Genomic DNA, 20,325 nt, shown 5'->3' on the forward strand with positions numbered 1-20,325 from the left:
CCTTTTGAAAGAATTGGCATGGATCTGGTGGGACCAGTAGTAAAGTCTTCCCGGGGCCATCAGCACATACTAGTAATACTGGACTATGTCACATGGTATCCTGAAGCCATTCTCTTGCATAATACCTCAGCTAAGGCTATTGCCAAAGAGCTTTCCAAGTATTTAGTCATGTGTGTATTCCAAAAGAGTTGTTAACGGATCAAGGCACACCATTTATGTCCAGAGTCATTAAAGAATTGTGTAAGTTGTACAAAATCTCCCATCTCCGTACCTCCCCCAAAAGCTTCAGGATACCATGTGACATAGTCTTGTGAAGAGATTTAACAGAACGTTCAAAAACATGTTAAAAAGGGTGGCGGACAAAGATACCGTCTTTGTCCAAAATTGGGATTTTTGGCTGTCATACCTCATGTTTGCCATCTGAGAGGTACCTCGGGCCTCTACAGGTTATTCCCTGTTTGAACTACTGTATGGTAGACATCCCAGGGGATTGCTAGATTTCGAAAAAGAAACATGGGAGAGAGAAACCACGCCTTATAGAAGCGTCATCGAGCATATCTCACTGATGCAAGATAGAATCGAGGCTGTCATGCCGAATGTACAGGAACATATGGAGCAAGCCCAGGAGGACCAGAGAAGGGTTTATATTCAGGGTGCCAAGACCCGGACCTTCAATCCTGGGGATAGAGTGCTGGTACTAGTCCTCACAGTTGAACGTAAATTCCTAGCAAAGTGGCAAGGTCCCTTTGAAATTATGGAAAGAGTAGGGGAAGTAAACTACGTTTACCAGCCAGGGAAAAGGAAAAGAGAGCAAATATATCACGTTAATCTCTTGAAACCTTGGAAGGACAGAGAGACTTTACTGGCAGTGCCAACCCCCCCAAAAGGCCCTCATGACACCTAAGGTACCCATAACTGAAACCTTGTCAGTGGCCCAACAGAAGGACGTTAAAGAGTTTGTGAGTAAAAATAGAGACTTTTTCTCTCACCTACCTGGACTGATCACAGTTATACAGCATGACATAATTACTGAACCAGGTGTCTGTGTAAATGTAAAGCCCTATAGAGTACCCGGGGCTAGGCGAGAAGCAGTTGCAAATGAAAGAAAGAACATGTTAGAGTTGGACGTTATAGAGGAGTCCCACAGTGACTGATCAAGTCCCATAGTGTTGTTCCCAAAGCCAGATGGCACTATAAGGTTTTGTAATGATTTCAGGAAGTTGAATAGCGTGTCCAAATTTTATGCGTACCCAATGCCTCAAATAGACGAGCTTGTTGACAGATTGGGAAGTGCCAGGTACAAAACTACTTTAGACCAGACTAATGGTTATTGACAGATACCCATAACAGAATTGGCAAAAGAGAAAACAGCCTTTTCTACTCCTGAGGTGTCATTCCAGGTAAGCGATTGCCGTTTGGTTTGCATTGTGCTCCTGCCTCATTCCAGAGAATGATGGACAAGACATAGAGACCACATCGCCAATTCGCAGCTGCCTATTTAGACAATGTTGTCATGCACAGCCTAGTTTGGGAATCTCATTTGCCCCGGGTGCAAGCAGTTGTAGATTCCCTTAGGAAAGCAGGACTGACTGCCAACCCCAAAAAGTGTGCCATAGGCTTGGAGGAGGCCAAATACCTTGGTTACATTATTGGTCGAGGGCTGACCAACCTTATCTTTGTTTGTGGGTGACTTGGAGAAGCCCTTCACCTGTGAGTTAGGAACCTGAATTGTTTAGTTAGTGCCTGGATGGCAAGGATTTATTTTCTGTTTTGTTTATTTGATTTTCATGCAACTTTTTAAAATAAAACTGGCTACAAGTCAGATTTTAAGAAAACCTGCTGTTTGGACTACCTCTTTTCCCAGGAAAGGTGATCCCCATTGAGCTAACCCCCCACAATATGTATGGATTATTTTGGAAAAAATAAGGATATTGTTTAGAGTCACTTGAAGCTAATTTCCTATTTAGGTTATATGAAATGTTCCCCCCTATTTATTAGTAGAGGGTGAAGTAATTTACCCTTCAGCAGAACTAGCTTTTCCACTATATGCAATTTCAAGCGTGTTTCTGTTGGTTTTCTCATTTGCTTTAACTCAGAAGAGATTACTCCTGCTGAGGAACATATGCCTCTCTTTAAGATTCAGCAGGTTTTTGTTTCTCTTGTTAAGGTCACATGTCTACAGTAGGCAGCCCAGTGTAGATCTAGAAGTTTTCTTTCATTTAATACCCATTCACACCTCTCCAATCCTGTGCGTTGTGTTAACATGCTTTGTGTCACAAATTAACATGCATTGGGTTAAGGCAGCCCCTGTATTTTGATATGCAGCATTTTTTTCTGCCACAGTTTACCAAAAACACCCTGTAATGCATTATGTTGCATTGTGGTGCACTGCAATGCATGTGCATTGGGATGTCATTCTAAATCAGTGTACAACAATGTGCTAATAAACATAATGTGAATCGATTGAAATATCTCAGCCCAGGTTATTTTGCTCACATTGTCCCAACACTGCTTTCCACAGTAGGTTATGTGCACACAGGTCTTTGCATTTAATTGAGGTTTAGCCATGGTTTGCCATATGTCAAACTGAAGCTGGATACACACTATACAACTCTTGCTGTTTGATTTCATTTAGATTTACAGTCAACTATGCAGTGCAAGGGCCCGCCTGATTGCAAACAAATTGAAAGTGTTTAGGTGTGACCTCATATTATATGGTTTTGGCACATCTAAAGGAAAAAATCTAAAGAAAGTTGTACAGTGTGTATCCAGCTTTAGGATCATTGACCCTTACAGTAATTATACAAGTCATTCTCATAGCCATAAAAAAAATAAAGCCTGGATAAAAAAATAAAAAAGGCATACATGATGAAGTTCAAAATTACCAGTCTATCAGTGACCTAAGCTCTATGAAGCGCACCATAGTTCAAGTATATGGGAAAAAGTTAGCAAGCACAAGCTTACTAGTTGTGGTCTTTTCTAATATGAGATGACATAAGTACAGTCTTATTTTTATGTTTTATTTAGTACCAAAGCTTTGGATAGATTCCCTTATACATATGACTAAATCTTTCCAAAATTATTAAGCTGGAGAGCACAGAGGTATTTGCCCCAAGCCACTGCTCATATGTTGGCTTGATAACCCTTGGTGGAGATCCTTCAATACTGAGACATTAATCAGAGCGGCACCTGCAATCAGTGACATGTGCTGGCCGTTACATTGCTACCTGCTCCCCATTCTGACTTACAATCATAGCTTAGAGGGTGGAATTCAAGCATCAACTTTATCTGCAGATATAAAGTGTTATGTGACAGCAGGAGCTGCAGGGGAAGCTGATACTGAAAAATGTAAAAAAAAAAATGCATATTGCCATTAACTATGTCCTTTCAGCACCTTTCACCATGCCCACCAGACAATGGAAGCTCCATGGCATGTCTTCCATGGTACACTTTCTGTAGTTCACAAAAAAAACCCTTACCATGAAAGGGCTACTTGGTTTGCTTGCCTCCCTTTCTTCCCTGCCTTGAGGACCTCTAGCAGTGGGAAAATAGGATTTTTATAACCGCTTACCTATAAAATCCTCTCTTGGAGTACATCACAGGACACAGAGCCACAGTAATTACTATATGGGTTATATGGCACCTTCAGGTGATGGACACTGGCACACCCTAGACAGGAAATTCAACTCCCCATATAACCCCTCCCCTTACTGGGTGTACCTCAGTTTTGTAGCAAAGCAATACACGTGTAACTAGAAAGAGGGGAGGGACCTCTGTGTCCTGTGATGTACTCCAAGAAAAGGATTTTACAGGTAAGCTGATATAAAAATCCTATTTTCTTTATTGTACATCATGGGACACAGAGAGAGACAATTACTGTATGGGATGTCCCAGAGCAATGAGTCAGAAACCATGAACCAGACTGGGACAGAAGTGCAGTAAAATCACACTTGTTTATTAATAAAAATGAAAAGGTAAATGCCAGTCTTTAAACAGGAACGCAGGAGATGGTTTCTTGTGATGTGACCAAGGCGAAGGCAGGAATGAAGTGACCTGGAGATCTTTAAGTAGGCAGGACTGATAAGCAGATCCACAACAGCTGGTTAACTGTGGAGAGAGATGAGAGCTGGCAATTAGCCGACAGCTGAGCGGCCAGCTCAGAGAAGGAAGGGCTGAGCTAGCCCTGACAGTACCCCCCTCCTCAACGACCCCTCGCCCTTGGAGGACCAGCGGGCTTGAGGGGAAACTGTCTATGGAAATCACGGAGGAGGGCAGGAGCATGTACGTCCGAGGATGATACCCAGGAGCGTTCCTCCGGACCGTACCCCTTCTAATGCACCAGGTACTGTATGCGCCCACGGAAACCTACGGGAGTCAACAATGGATTATAACTCATACTCCTCATGGTTCTCAACCTGTATAGGGTGAGGACGTAGCACCGAGGTGGTAAAGCGGTTGCAGACCAACGGTTTCAATAAGGAGACATGAAACACATTTGAGATGCGCATACAAGGAGGAAGGTCCAACGCGTAAGCCACTTGGTTAATCCTGCGAAGGATACGGAAAGGCCCAATAAACCGAGGTGCGAACTTCAGTGAGGGAACACGAAGTCGGAGGTTGCGAGATGACAGCCAGACCCTGTCCCCAACCTGGTAGGAAGGCGCAGGCAAGTGTCTGCGGTCAGCACCGAGTCTGTACCTATCATTGGCATGACACAAAGCCTCCTGGACTTATGCCCAAGTGGAACGAAGTCCACGGAGATGCTCTTCTAGTGCAGGAATACTCTGCGGAACAAACGAGTCAGGCAACATGGAAGGTTGGAAACCATAATTCGCCTTAAACGGAGACAATCGGGAAGCAGAATTCAAGGCACTGTTGTGAGTAAACTTTGTCCATGGCAATAGGTCTGACTGGTTGTTGTGATGGTCAGAAATATAGCAACATAGGAACTGCTCCAAGGACTGATTGGCTCGTTCTGCGGCCCCATTAGACTGCGGGTGATACGCAGAGGAGAAAGCAAGCTGAATTCCCAGCTGTGCACAAAAGGCTCGCCAGAACCGGGACACAAACTGACTACCCCTGTCCGAGACAATCACCTCGGGTAGCCCATGTAAGTGAAAGATCTCCCGAGCAAAAATGGAAGCCAGTTCCTTAGAAGTGGGCAACTTCTTAATTGGAATACAATGACACATCTTTGAGAACCGGTCAACCACCATAAGGATAACTGTGTTGCCTTGGGAGTTGGGCAACTCTACAATGAAATCTATAGACAGGTGGGTCCAGGCCTCTCTCCATTGGGTATAGGTTGTAGGAGGCCCACAGGAAGGTGTCCTGGAGTCCTACTCTGAGCACACACGGAACAGGCAGCTACGAAGGCAGTTACATCAGCACGTAGACTAGGCCACCAGAATTGTTGGGAAATGGCCCAAACAAGTTGATTCTTACCAGGGTGGCCAGCTGCCTTGGGAGAATGGTACGTCTGGAGTACGGAGACACTCTGGGACAAAGCAGCGGTCACAAGGTTTCTCAGCATCGAACTGAGCAGAAAGAATTTTGTCACCCAAAGGAGAAGTAAGACTGGTGTGAACCATAGCCAGAATACGATCAGGAGGAATCATAGGAACCGGAACCAACTCCAACTTGGAAGTTTAGGAAAATTGTTGTGACAAGGCGTCAGCCCTTACATTCTTAGTACCGGGTAAGAATGAGACAATATAATTGAAACTTGACAAGAAAAGAGCCCATCGTGCCCTTCTGGGAGAGAGGTGTTTAGCCTCAGACAAGAATGTGAGATTCTTATGGTTAGTAAGAATGAGAACTGGCACAGTGGTACCTTTGAGGAGATGTCTCCATTCTTTCAGGGCTAAAATGATTGCCAACAACTCTCTGTCACCAATCTCATAATTGCACTCAGCAGGTGACAATTTCTTGGAAAAGTAGCCACAAGGATGCATAGCACTCTCAGAGGTAGGACGTTGAGACAGAAGGGAGCCAACACCAGTCTCAGAAGCATCAACCTCAAGGATAAAAGGTAACATAGGATCAGGATGTGCCAACACAAAAGCAGAAACAAAGGCAACCTTGAGACTTTCAAAGGCCTTAATGGACTCCAAAGACCAACTCTCTGGGTTATCGTTCTTTCTGGTCATATCGGTCAGGGGCTTGACCAGAGACGAGAAGTTATGAATAAACTTCCGATAATAGTTGGCAAAACCCAGGAAACGCTGCAGAGGACGTAACCCCACGGGTTAACCCCACAAGGCCACTGTAGGACTGCCAAAAGTTTCTCTGGGTCCATCAAAAAACTAGCAGTGGAAATGACATAGCCCAGGAATTTAACCTGTTCCCAATGGAACTCACACTTCTCCAGTTTACAATAGAGATTGTTCTCTCTTAATTTCTGAAGCATACGACAGACATCTGTGTGGTGGCTCTCCAGGGACTTGGAAAATATGAGGATACGGCCATGGGGGGGAGTGGCACCAAGTTGAAGGTCAATTGCGCAATCATACGGCCGGTGTGGAGGCAAACTACAGGCTTGACCTTTGTCAAAGACAACGCTAAAATCACGGTACTCCTCTGGCAGGGAGAAGAGTGAAGAGGTACACAGAACCTTAGCTACCTTCTGGAAGCATGTTTCACTGCATTGTGGTGACCAGGAGAAAACCTCAGCACGGAGCCAATCAAAAGAGGGTTGTGCCTCTGTAACCAAGGATAACCAATAATCAGCGGAAACTTAGGGGAGGAAATCACTTGGCATTGGATTATCTCATGGTGAAGAGCCCCTACAGCCATGGACAATGGAACCGTCTCATGAGTCACATGGGCAGGCTGTAGAGGTCTCCCGTCAAGAGCCTCAATGGCAAGCGGAGTGTCACGCAGCTGCGGTGGAATCAAGTGGTTTGATACAAAGGCAGCATCAATGAACAGGCCTGCAGCCCCAGAGTCGATTAGAGCCTGTATATCGATAGACGACTTAGCCAAAGAAAGGGTGAACGAAACCAGGGGCTTATCCTTCTGGATAACTGGGGACGACACAACAACACCTAAGGTCTGTCCATGACAGGACCTCAAGGTTCGGGTGTTCCCAGGACGGGTAGGACAAGACTTAAAAAAGTGACCTGCCTGGCCACAATAAAGGCACAATCTCGCCCTCCTCCTAAAGGCTCTCTCATCCGCAGAGAGACGTGTGAAGCCCAAGTGCATGGGTTCATCTTCACTGACTGACCGTACCAGGAGACATGGGAGGTGAGGGAGGCACGGGTGGGACTGCAAAGCTCTGAGGCAAACGTATAGGAGGCTTCCGCAAGCCCTCCTTAAAGGAAAGCCTTTCTCTGAGTCTGGAGTCAACGAGGATGGCAAACGAGATCAAGCTCTCCAGCTCAGTGGGTATATCTCAGGCTGCTATCTCATCCTTGATGGAATCCGAGAGACCATGAGAAAAAGCAGCCACGAGGGCCTCATTGTTCCAAGCAACATCTGCTGCCAGAGTACGGAACTCAATGGCGTAGTCGGCAACAGTTCTCCTACTCTGTTTGATGGACATGAGGCACTTGGCAGCAGAAGCGGAGCGTGCGGGAACGTCAAATACCGCTTTAAAGGAGGCCACAAAAACTCAAGATAACTCAAGACAACAGGTTTTTGTGTTTCCCATAGAGGGTTAGCCCAGGCCAAGGCTCTCTCAGAAAGCAAAGATATCACAAACCCTACTTTGCTTCTGTCCATGGGAAACGCCTAGGGCAGCATCTCAAAATATATCTCAGCTTGGTTGAGCAACCCTCTGCATTGAACTGGATCGCCCCCAAATCGCTGGGTAAGCGGAGCGGAACCAGACATACCTCTTATAGAGGTAATACTCAAGGCGGGTGCCTGCACAGAGACTAGCGCAGCAGCAGGGATGGCCTGCAACTCAGGTTGTACCGGAGCAGCAATAGTGGGGGATTCAAGGTGAGCCGTGTGACTCAGGAGCATTTGTAATGCCATGGCAAACTGATCCGTGCGGTGATCTTGCTCATCCAATCTGGAAAAAATATTACCAACAAGTGGATTGACTGTAACTTCTGAATTCATGGCCTTCGCCTACTGTCAGAAACCATGAACCAGACAGAGACAGAAGTACAGTAAAATCACACTTGTTTATTAATAAAAACAAAAAGGTAAATAGAGTAAGCGTAGTCAAAGCATAGCCAGAGTCCAGTAACCGGATCGCGTAGTCAGCCAAGCCAGAGTTCAGTAACCAGATCGGGTAATCAGTCAAGCCAGAGTTCAGTAGCCAGATCGGGTAATCAGCCAGGCCAGAAGTCAGGGATCCAAGTAGAGGAACAGCAAGCAGGATAAGGAGCCAGAAGGGAAGTCAGCAAAGCCAGTCTTTAAACAGGAACACAGGAGTTGGTTTCTTGTGATGTGACCATGGCGAAGGCAGGAATGAAGTGAGCTGGAGATCTTTAAGTAGGCAGGACTGATGAGCAGATCCACAACAGCTGGTTAACTGTGGAGAGAGATGAGAGCTGGCAATTAGCTGACAGCTGAGCCAGCCCTGACAAAATGCTATCTGAGGGGAGGGAGACACAAACAAAAGTAGGGTGCAATCAGACCTGAGGACTTATAATGCTGCCTGCAGCACACTGCGCCCAAAGGCGATATCCTCATGCCTTCTTACATCCACCTGATAGAATCTGGTGAATGTATGGACTGAAGACCAAGTTGCTGCCTTGCAGATTTGAGCCATGGAGGCTTGGTGATGCACTGCCCATGAAGCACTAACAGCCCTGGTGGAGTGCGCTTTGATTTGAAAAGGTGGAACTTTCCTTTTCAAACCATAAGCTTGAATAATTACTTGCCGAATCCATTTGCAATAGTAGATTTCGACGCTGCCTGTCCTTTTCTAGGACCTTCAGGCAACACAAAAAAAAAATCTGTTTTCCGACTCTGAGCAGTCGCCTTCAAATAGATTTTGACTGCACTCACTACATCCATAGAATGTAGCGACTTTTCTTCCGTAGAACAGGGTTCTGGAAAAAATGAAGGTAGAACAATATCCTGGTTTAGATGAAAACCTGAAACCACCTTTGGCAGAAAGCTAGGATGAGGACGCAATACTACTCTAACCTTGTGAATGATTAAATATGGCTCTTTACAAGAAAGAGCCGCCAATTCTGATACCCTTCTTGCAGAAGAAATAGCTCCCAGAAAAACTAGCTTCCTTGTCAAAAGGATATTCATACAACATATTCCAAGGGAATATGTTGTACCGGCTCAAAAGGCTGTTTCTGTAATGCCGACAGAACTAAATTCAAGTCCCAACGGTTCAGGGGTGCTCTAACCTGTGGATTAAACCGCATTACCCCCTGTATAAAGCTTCGGACCAAAGAATGCGAAGCAAGTGGACATTGAAACAATACCGATAAGGCCGAGACCTGGTCCTTGATAGTACTCAAGGCCAGCTTCATCTCTAACCTAATTTGCAGAAAGGCGGGAATTCTACCTATGACATACTTTCTGGAATGCCAACCCCTGGATTCACACCAGGAAACATATGACTTCCAGACTCAATAATAAATGACTCTGGAAGCATTAATCAAGGTAGATATCACTGAGCCTGAAAGCCCACAATTCTTCAGAATGTGGGTTTCAATAGTCAAACCCTTAAATTTAGCGTTTGTAAAGTAGAATGGAACACTGGTCCCTGCGATAGCAGGTCTGGACGTGGTGGTAGGGTCCATGGGGCTCCTACTGCCATCTTTTCTATTTCTGCATACCAAGATCTTCTGGGCCACAGGAACTACCGACTTCCTTTCCTGCTTGATCCTGCGAAGAAGTCAAGGTAGCAGCAGAATAGGAGGGAATGCATAAATCAGTGAGAACTGATCCCATGGGGTCACCAATGCATCTGTTCCGCATGCGAGTAGATCCCTTGTTCTTGACAGAAAGTTGTTGAACCTGGACACAAACAGATCTACGTCCGGGATCCCCCATCTTTGGCATATAGCCAGGAAGATGTCAGGGTGAAGGGACCATTCCCCCGGGAACAACTGCTGGCGACTTAAGTAGTCCACCTGCCAGTTCTCTACCCCTGGAATGAATATTGCCGATATGCACGGCACATGCTTTTCTGCCCAGGTTAGGATATGGTTTACCTCTCCCTAGGCTGCCTGACTTCTGGTGCCCCCTTGGTGATTGATATAAGCCACTGCTGTGGCATTGTCGGATTGAATCCTGATAGGAGAATTCCGCAACCTGAATGTCCAGGTCTTTAGGGCTAGGTGCGCTGCCCGATTCTCTAAAATGTTGATGGGCAAGGTCCTTTCGGTTCTGGACCATTTCCCTTGGACAGACGCCTCTTCCAGGACTGCTCCCCAACCTGAAAGGCTGGCATCTGTTGTTACCACCTTCCAGGTGACTGGTAATAAGGATTTCCCCTTCTGCAGATTCTTGGATATCCTCCACCAACTGAGGCTCTGGCGCACTTTTGGCGACAAATGCTTTGGAAAATCTAGTGCTTGGACCTTCTTGCTCCAGGCAGACAGGATACTGTTTTGGAGCAGCCTCGAATGAAACTGAGCATAGGGAACTGCTTCGAATGAAGCCACCATCTTCCCCAACAACCTCATACAAAGGCAAATAGAAGGACCCTTCTTCACCCTGACCACCTGAACTCCTTTATAGCGCTGATCTTTGCCTGGGGTAAAAACACCCTCTTCTGGGCTGTATCTATAACCAGACCCAAGTACTCTAATCTTCTTACTGGCTTTAAAGAAGATTTTTCTAGGTTGAGGACCCAACCTAGGTATTCCAGGTACATGACTGTGGTGACCATTGTTTGGTCCAAGTGGGCTACTGACCGGTTCATCAAGAGCAGGTCGTCTAGGTATGCTATTATCGTTATACCCTAAAGTCCTTAATCTGGCCAGAGGAGGGGCCAGAAGTTTTGTAAACACCCGAGGTGCAGTAGCTAGACCGAAAGGTAAGGGTACAAGCTAAAAATGAAGTTTTTCTACTTCGAAACGCAGATATTTCTGGTGAGTGGGGAAAATAGGTACATGCAGGAATGCATCCTTGATGTTGATTGATGCCAGACGTTCTCCTCCTTGTAGGATGGAGACTACTGATCGGATTGACTCCATGCGAAAAAAGCAGATATTCAGAAACCGGTTTAGATCTTTGAGATCTAGAATGGGTCTGACATCTCCATTTGGCTTTGGCACAGTGAAAAGGTTTGAATAAAACCCCAACCCCTGCTCTTCCATAGGGATCACCATGATCACTTTTTGCAACAAAAGTCGGTCTAATAGTTGAAAGAAAGACTTCTTTTTCTCTGGATCTTTGGGGACATTTGACCTGAGGAAACGAGGAGCCGGAAATTCTCAAAACTCTAATTTGTAACCTAGAGATATTGTGGAGACCACCCATCAGTCTCGAAATTCCTCCTGCCAGACCCTTGAGAACTGTAGAAGTCTTCCCCCCACTCGAACGAGCAGGGGTGCCCCTTCATAAAGAGGCTTTAGCGTTCTGTCTTGCAGGTTTCCTCCCCCAGGACTTCTTTTGTCCCTGGGGTTGACCCTGAGGTTTACCTCTTGAACCTGACGGTGTAGGCCGTCGCGACTGCCTGGAGGCTGATGCTGAGAAAGAGCCAGTTTAAATGAGGGACGTTTACTCTTTTTCTTAACTGGCAAAAGGGTACTTTTCCCACTTGATATCTTTTGGATATATTTGTCCAAATCATCCCCAAACAGCTTTTCACCGCGGAAAGGAAAACCAGACAGGAGCTTTTTGCATGGCGCTTTGGCTGACCAACTTTTCAACCATAGGATTCTACGCATATGTACCAACTCAAGCATAAGGCGAGACGTTTGAAGAACATAATCTCTGATTGCGTCAATTGCAAAACACAAAGCCGCTGGCAGCTCGGCTAAGCCCTGGGTCTGCTGTTCAGGGAAAACCTTGAGCACCTGTTTCAAATGGTTTCTCTAGGATGACATACCCCAATTGCCGCCACTGCAGGTTGAGCCACTGAACCTGCCAATTAGAAAATGTTTTTTAACAGAAATTCCAATTTTTTATCAGTTGGATCTCTAAGCATTTGTGCATTGTCAACCGGACAAGTCAAACTTTTATTCACAGAGGATATAGCAGCGTCAATTGCTGGTAAACGCCACATCTTAGTAAATTTTTCCTCCATAGGATAAAGTGTTGAAAACTTTTTAGAGGGGAAAAAATGCTTATCTGGGTAATCCCACTCAGAATACATAAGCTTTTCCAGCAATGAATGGACAAGAAAGGCACGCAAAGCATGAGGAGGTTTTAGTGAACCCAAACAAGAAGTGGGCTTTTCAACTGACTCAGTTAAGGGTATCTTAAATGAGGAGCGGACCATTTCAGTAAGAGAATGCACCAGCAATTTCTCAGCATGTGAAGCTGAAGAAGGTCCTTCCCCACTTGATCCCTCGGAAGAGGAGTCATCAGTCTCTTCACGGTCCCCTGAGGGGCATTCATCTTCCCTCTCCCACTGTTCCTCTGTTTGAGGATCCTGGGTAGTAGAAGGGGACCTAATGCGTTTTCTTCCACTCTGTGAAGATGTGATTAAAGCCGTTAATCTTTCCTCCAATCCAATCATGGCTGAGGAAAAAACCTCCTCAGTAATATAGACAGGGGCTGAACTGTCGGAAGCAATTGCAACCCCTGATGACCCAGATGGCTCACTCTGACCAGCCTCCCTCGGCCTTTCAGGGGGGGATGGTGTTGCAGATGGAGGGTTCTTAGAGCCTGAGGACGACCCCTTTGTGCTCTTGTCTTTTGAGGTATTTGTACCTCTCCCTCTGGTCATAGTGCCAAGCACAAATGCAGAGATACTACCAAAAAAATGCACCCACTGCTGAGCAAATAGTCCAGCAACTGCCGCTGCTATTAATGCTCAACCTGATGCAAAATAAGTATATGTGCCCTGGGAATGCCTGTGTCACCAACACTCACATGCCCCCGTCTGCTCTGTGTCCCTCCGTCAGCTGAATGCATCTGAAAAAAGGTGCACTTTATAGCAGACACGGCCCTGTGTTTGTGAACGTCTGAGGCACGTCAACGCCGTGCTAAGCCCCCCCCCCTTTCGTCTGACTTCCCACCATGCTCCCCCCCCCCACTTTTTTCAAAAAAGATTGTTTTCCCATGCGAGCGGGCTCCGATCCAAACGGATCGCATGTGGAGGGGGGCTGGGGCGGAGGAGAGGAGGAGAGCTGAAGTACAGAGAACCGCCGTAATGGCGGCAGCAGCGGGAGCGGTGCGGCATACCGCCGATATTTTGTTATAAAAAATTTAAAAACCGGTCATTTTTCTCCTTCATTGATGTACGCTGATGAGGCGGCAGTGATGGGCACTGATGGCTGGCAGTGATGGGCACTGATGGGTGGCAGTGATGGGTAGCACTGCCAGGTGGCACTGATTGGCACTACAGGTGGGCATTGATAGGTGGCACTTGTGGGCATTGATAGGTGGCACTTGTTGGCATTGATAGGTGGCACTTGTGGGCACTGTTAGGTGGCACTGTGGGCACTATTAGGTAGCACTGTGGGTACTGTTATATGGCACTATTATGGTGGCACTGATGAGGCAGATGTGCCTCTTCCACTTGGGGACCGATGTCCCTCACATCCGAGCCGGTGATCGGCTTTTTTTTCGTGAGTAGAAAAAAAAACGATTGCCGATCTTTAGTTTACATCATGTGATCAGCTGTCATTGGCTGACAGCTGATCACATGGTAAGGGGCCGGGACCGTCCCCTTCCTTAGATCGGTGATCACTCGAGTCTCAGTGACTCGGTGATCACAGCGCGCTCGGCGCGCGCCCTGCATGCACAGGGGAGGCCGTTATATGACGGCCTTTCCGGGAATTCAGGTCCGCGCTGTGGCCGTCATTCGGCCATAGCGCGGATATGTAGTGGTTAAAGGAGAAAACCCACAAAAACTAGAAAAATTCCTTAGGAATCTCCCTTACCTTATCCAGCTGCAGGGTTCTGTAGTAAAACCAGACAGACCCAATCTTCACCACTCACGGCTGGCTCCGTTAAAAAACCTTCAGGGACCGGGCCCCTTTTTATAGGGGGATCCACACCCCTGGACCTGTAAAACACCCCGCCAGGAAAATATGGCTGAAAAACCAAAGCACTGGATCCCGGGGTCAGCTCTCTAAAAAGAGAAGCGTTACAAACAAAACCTCTTTTTTATCCGCCACGAGGCCCAGGTACCATTCAATTCGGCCTGAAAAGACACTTTGAATGGATCCGGTTGCATGGCTTGCCCCAGCAAAGATTTTTCCAGCGGAGCTCAGCACAGTACATCTTACTCGTGACCAACACCTAAGACACTTGCGAAAAAACTGGAGGTACTCCCGTTAAGGGGAGGGGTTATATAGGGAATTGAACTTCCTGTCTAGGGTGTGCCAGTCTCCATCACCTGAAGGTGCCATATAACCCATACAGTAATTACTCTGGCTCTGTGTCCCGTGATGTACGATAAAGAAAGCAGTGATAGGCTAAGCTCCGGAATGCACCTGGACCTCCACTGTTATCCTCATACAGTCCGGTGGAGAAGGAAATATATATATATAATTTCTATGTCCTAAAATCTCTAGAAAACAAAACCAACAAACTCAGCTTTTTCCCCAATCTATGTTTATATATTTTTATGAACCGAAGACCTTAAAGTATAACTAAGGGCAAAACTTTTTTTTTAGTTTTGGATAGAGTGGAGGGAAATTAGATCCCCTGTCAGGTTTTCATTGCTGTCTGTGCCCCCATTAGGGAGATTCACCTTCTCTATCTGTCATGTTTACCATTATAATTTAAAGTGAAGGAAAAAAAATCCCAAATTTCAGGTTGTCCCCAGAAAAGTAATAGAGTGGAAATCTTTCAATGGGGACACTAGTTCTGATGACCTGGGGTCCCCAAGGGATTCCCTTAATTTGCAGGATTTTCCTCTCACTTTCTGTCTTGGCTTTAAGACTGAAAGTGAAGGGAAATCTCCCCACACTGATGATTCTATCCAAAATGAAAGTACTACTTTAAAAACTGTGCTTTATCATATGAGTAGAGTTTAAAAAGGTAATAACAGAAACGTGAATTAAGCCACTATACCAAGAACTTGCCATTCTAGTTACATGCTGCCACTAGATCCCAACCAACTCACCAGATTACCAGCAAACCACTGACACCACTTTACCTCCGCAGACCCCTACTGCCTACTTAATCTAGGGTACACCAGAGATACCTCATGTAAGGGGGTAGTCTGATGGGGACACCTGATGTAAGGCCGTCTCTGATGGGGACACCTGATGTAAGCAGGTACTCTGATGGGGATACCGGTTGTAAGGGTGACTCTGATGGAGACACCTGATGTAAGGAGGACTCTTACAGGGATACCTGATGTAAGGGGGTACTCAGATGGGGATACACATAGCTTCCAACTGTCCCTGATTTTGTGGGACTGTCCCTAATTTGGAACAATGTCCCTCTTTCCTCCTCATTTGTCCATCATTTTGGTCTGATCTATATGGTTCTATATAAAATGCACTTTTTATCTTTCAAAAAGTGTTTCCCAGTGCTAAACCTTTCATCCAATTTCTAAATTGCTGCATTTGTAAATTTTAAAAGCCAATACAAAGGTATAGTAGTGGTAAAAAAAAGCACATGTGGGTTTAAAGTGGTTCTAACGGCTCAAGGTTTTTTACCTTCAGTTATTCTATGCATGAAGGTTAAAAACATTCTATGTGCAGCAGCCCCCCCAATACTTACCTGAACCCCGTCGCGATCACCCAATGTGCACAAGAGCCTCGGTTTTCCGAGGACTTTCCCTCCTCATTGGCTGAGACAGCAGCGGGAGCAATAGGCTCCACTGCTGTCAATCACAGCCAGTGAACCAATGAGAAGATAGAGGGGGCAGCCCGAGCCTCAGGCTCTGTGTCTGACTGGACACACAGAGCAGTGGCTCTGCTTGGGTTCCCTTACTGCAAGCTGTTTGCTCTGGAGGGGCCAGGAGTGCCGGCGGGGGACCTGATTAGAGGAAGATCTGGGCTGCTCTGTGCAAAACCACAGCAGGTAAGTAAAACATGTTTGTTATTTTTTTTTTAAAGAAAAAACTTGCCTTTAATATCACTTTAATCCTTTTTTTTTTTTTTTTTTTTTGCATAATTCTCCTTTAAAGGGATGTGTCCTCTGCCTACATACTTTTGGTAATAGGTGTCCCTTGTTCCCATCTCAGAAAGTTGGGAGGTATGGATACCTGATGTAAGGCGTACTCTTATGGTGACACCTAATGTAAGGTGACAGCTGATGTAAGGAGGACTCTGATGGGGACAGCTGATGTAAGGAGGACTCTGATGGGGACAGCTGATGTAAGCAGGACTGTGATGTGGACACCTGATGTAAGGGGGACTCTGGTGGGGACACCTGATCTAAGGAGGACTCTGATGAAGACACCTGATATAAGGGGACTCCATAGTTGCAGACATTCTCAAAAAATATACAGGGACACTTTTTTGTCTGTAAGCGGAGTCCTATTATAATTAGGGGGCGGGGCATTCATTTGTAGGTGTGGTGTGGCGGGTGGAAAAATGCGGTGCGTGTAGTGTGCCATGGCGGAAAAAAGGGTGTGGTCTAAACTTAATATTGTCTGTGGCTTAAAGGGGTTGTAGTTAGAGTCTGAGATGAAGGAAGGATGGGGGGAGAAGGAAGAGTGGGATGGAGGGAGAGAGAAAGAAAGAAGGAGAGAGAAGGAAGCAAAGAAGGAAGGAAAGAAAGAAGGAAGGAAAGAAATAAGGAAGGAAAGAAAGAAGGAAGGAAAGAAAGAAGGAAGGAAAGAAAGAGGGGTGAAGGGACAGCAGGCCCAGATCCTACACCACAATAGAAATGTGTATTCCAGAAAGTTTAACAATAAGCAGATAAAGATACTCCAAACACCTGGTGTTGGCGCTTCAATCATTACGGCACCATGGTTGTTATGGTGTCAGGATGATTGAAGCGCATTTTTTCTAATATTACATTGTAATATAAAATGAAATAGTTCAACTCACCATAATGCAGAATCAGTGGGAGCCCTGAGTGTGTCACTTGCCACCTTCGCCTACCACCAGATGCAGCGTGTCACTTGCCAAGTCTCCTGCTGCCAGATGCAGTTTGTGTCACTTGTCACCACAGATGCAGCATGTCACTTGTCATCACAGATGCAGTGCTCACTTGTCACCACAGATGCAGCGTGTCACTTTGTCACCACAGATGCAGCGCTCACTTGTCACTTTGTCACCACAGATGCAGCTTGTCACTTTGTCACCACAGATGCAGCTAGTCCATGGTGCTCTGTATTAGTGATTTGGTCTGCGCGCCATTTACAGAAGACCAGCTCTCGTGGAGGGCGAAGGAAAGAAACAAGAGTCGGAGCCTGGGTGGCAATGGAAGTGGCTGCCAATAGAAATGGGGCAGCTCCATTTCTATTGGCAGCCTCTTTCATTGCCACCTGGGCTCCGCCTCTAGTTTCTTCCTCACGAGAGCTGGTCTTCTGTAAAATGGCGGCGGAGACAATTCACCCATGCCAGTCCCGAACCTCTAGCGGCGGCTATGGTGATAAACTGGGAAACCTCCAATTTCTTTGGACATGGTAAGACCAGGACAAGGGTCTAAATACCGGGAATGTCCCGGGAAATTTGGGACTGTTGGCAACTATGGGACTCTGATGGAGACACCTGATGTAATGAGGACTCTGTTGGGGATAATTGATGTAAAGGGCTACTCTGAAGGGAATACCTGATGTAAGGAGGACTCTGATGGGGAGAGCTGATGTAAGGAGAACTGCCATTGGGATATCTGATGTAATGGGGACTCTGATGGGGATAGCTGATGTAAAGGGGACTCTGATGGGGATATCTGATGTAAGGGGGACTCTGATGGGGACACCTGATATAAGGGGACTTTGATGCAGGTGTGGGTGTGTGTAATGTACAATATAGTTAATATAGTGCAGGCGTGTGTAATGTGCAATATAGTGTATATAGTACAGGCGTGTGTAATGTATAATATAGTGTATATAGTGCAGGCGTGTGTAATGTACAATACAGTGTATATAGTGCAGGCGTGTGTAATGTACAATATAGTGTATATAGTGCAGGCGTGTGTAATGTACAATATGGTGTATATAGTGCAGGCGTGTGTAATGTACAATATGGTGTATATAGTGCAGGCGTGTGTAATGTACAGTATAGTGTATATAGTGCAGGCGTGTGTAATGTACAATATAGTGTATATAGTGCAGGCGTGTGTAATGTACAATATGGTGTATATAGTGCAGGCGTGTGTAATGTACAATATAGTGTATATAGTGCAGGCGTGTGTAATGTACAATATAGTGTATATAGTGCAGGCGTGTGTAATGTATAATATAGTGTATATAGTGCAGGTGTGTGTAATGTATAATATAGTGTATATTGTGCAGGTGTGTGTAATGTACAATATAGTGTATATAGTGCAGGCATGTGTAATGTACAATATGGTGTATATAGTGCAGGCCTGTGTAATGTATAATATAGTGTATATAGTGCAGGTGTGTGTAATGTACAATATGGTGTATAGTGCAGGCGTGTGTAATGTACAATATAGTGTATATAGTGCAGGCGTGTGTAATGTACCATATAGTGTATATAGTGCAAGCGTGTGTAATGTACAAGATAGTGTATATAGTGCAGGCGTGTGTAATGTACAATATGGTGTATATAGTGCAGGCGTGTGTAATGTACAATATAGTGTATATAGTGCAGGCGTGTGTAATGTATAATATAGTGTATATAGTGCAGGTGTGTGTAATGTATAATATAGTGTATATAGTGCAGGTGTGTGTAATGTATAATATAGTGTATATAGTGCAGGTGTGTGTAATGTACAATATGGTGTATATAGTGCAGGCGTGTGTAATGTATAATATAGTGTATATAGTGCAGGTGTGTGTAATGTACAATATGGTGTATAGTGCAGGCGTGTGTAATGTACAATATAGTGTATATAGTGCAGGCGTGTGTAATGTACCATATAGTGTATATAGTGCAAGCGTGTGTAATGTAAAATATATTGTATATAGTGCAGGCGTGTGTAATGTACAATGTAGCGTATATGTAGTGTGTAATCTTTGGTGGGGGCCTCCCAGTGTAATTTTGAAGGGTGGGGGGAGGTTTCCTGGTGTAGTATGGGAGGGACAGGGGAGTCCTCCTGTAAGGCATTGGCTGAGGATATTTAGTCTGTGCATGATACATGAGCCCAAGTTCAGTGGAGGAGCCATGCTGCTGCTACTGCTGATCTCCCAGTTGTCAGTCACTGGTCCCACAGGTGGAAAGTTTGGCAGCTCCAAGCAGGACACTCACTTCACAAGACAGAGTCCCCACCCCCCTCCTCCCATCAGCAGCACATCTCCCTTCTTCCTCCAAAATCCTACAGCAAAGTCAACGGCAGGGAAATTCCATCGACATCTCTACTTCTACACACTCCGGGGAATCAGGCCTCAAGGTTGCAGACACAGGATGTCTGACATTACGAGCATGGACTTGACAAGTGTCTCCTCCATACAGCCGCATCAGTACTGAATGCCCTTTTGGGGTGGGAGGGAGAGAGCGCTCAGCAGTGAAGCCGCAGCCGGCAGCATTCATTAGCGGCTCTCCATTGAAGACATACAGGGGGTTTGGCATGAACTGGAGGTGTCAATCCCCTCTGAGTTCCCACACTGGATAGGACTAGAGGTATGCTGCTGTGCCCGGGTTTCAGGAGGACAGAAACCCGGGTAGGATTGTCAAAACCCAGACTGTCCGGGTCATTCCCGTACAGGTGGCAACCCTACTCTGATGGAGACACTTGATATAAGGGGACACCTGATATAAGGGCACTCTGATGGGGACATCTGGTATAAGGGGACTGTGATGGGGACACCTGATATAAGGGGACTGTGATGGGGACACCTGATATAAGGGGACTGTGATGGGGACACCTGATGTAAGGGGACTCTGATGAGGACATCTGATATAAGGGGACTGTGATGGGGACTCCTGATGTAAGGGAACTCTGATGGGGACACCTGATGTAAGGGGACTCTGATGGGGACACCTGATATAAGGGAACTCTGATGAGGACACCTCATATAAGGGAACTCTGATGGGAACACCTAATATAAGGGGACTCTGATGGGAACACCTGATATAAGGGGACTCTGATGGGAACACCTGATATAAGGGGACTCTGATGGGAACACCTGATATAAGGGGACTCTGATGAGGACACCTAATATAAGGGGACTCCGATGGGAACACCTAA

Source organism: Aquarana catesbeiana, linkage group LG03 (assembly GCF_042186555.1).
Source record: "Aquarana catesbeiana isolate 2022-GZ linkage group LG03, ASM4218655v1, whole genome shotgun sequence".
Classification (NCBI taxonomy): Eukaryota; Metazoa; Chordata; class Amphibia; order Anura; family Ranidae; genus Aquarana; species Aquarana catesbeiana.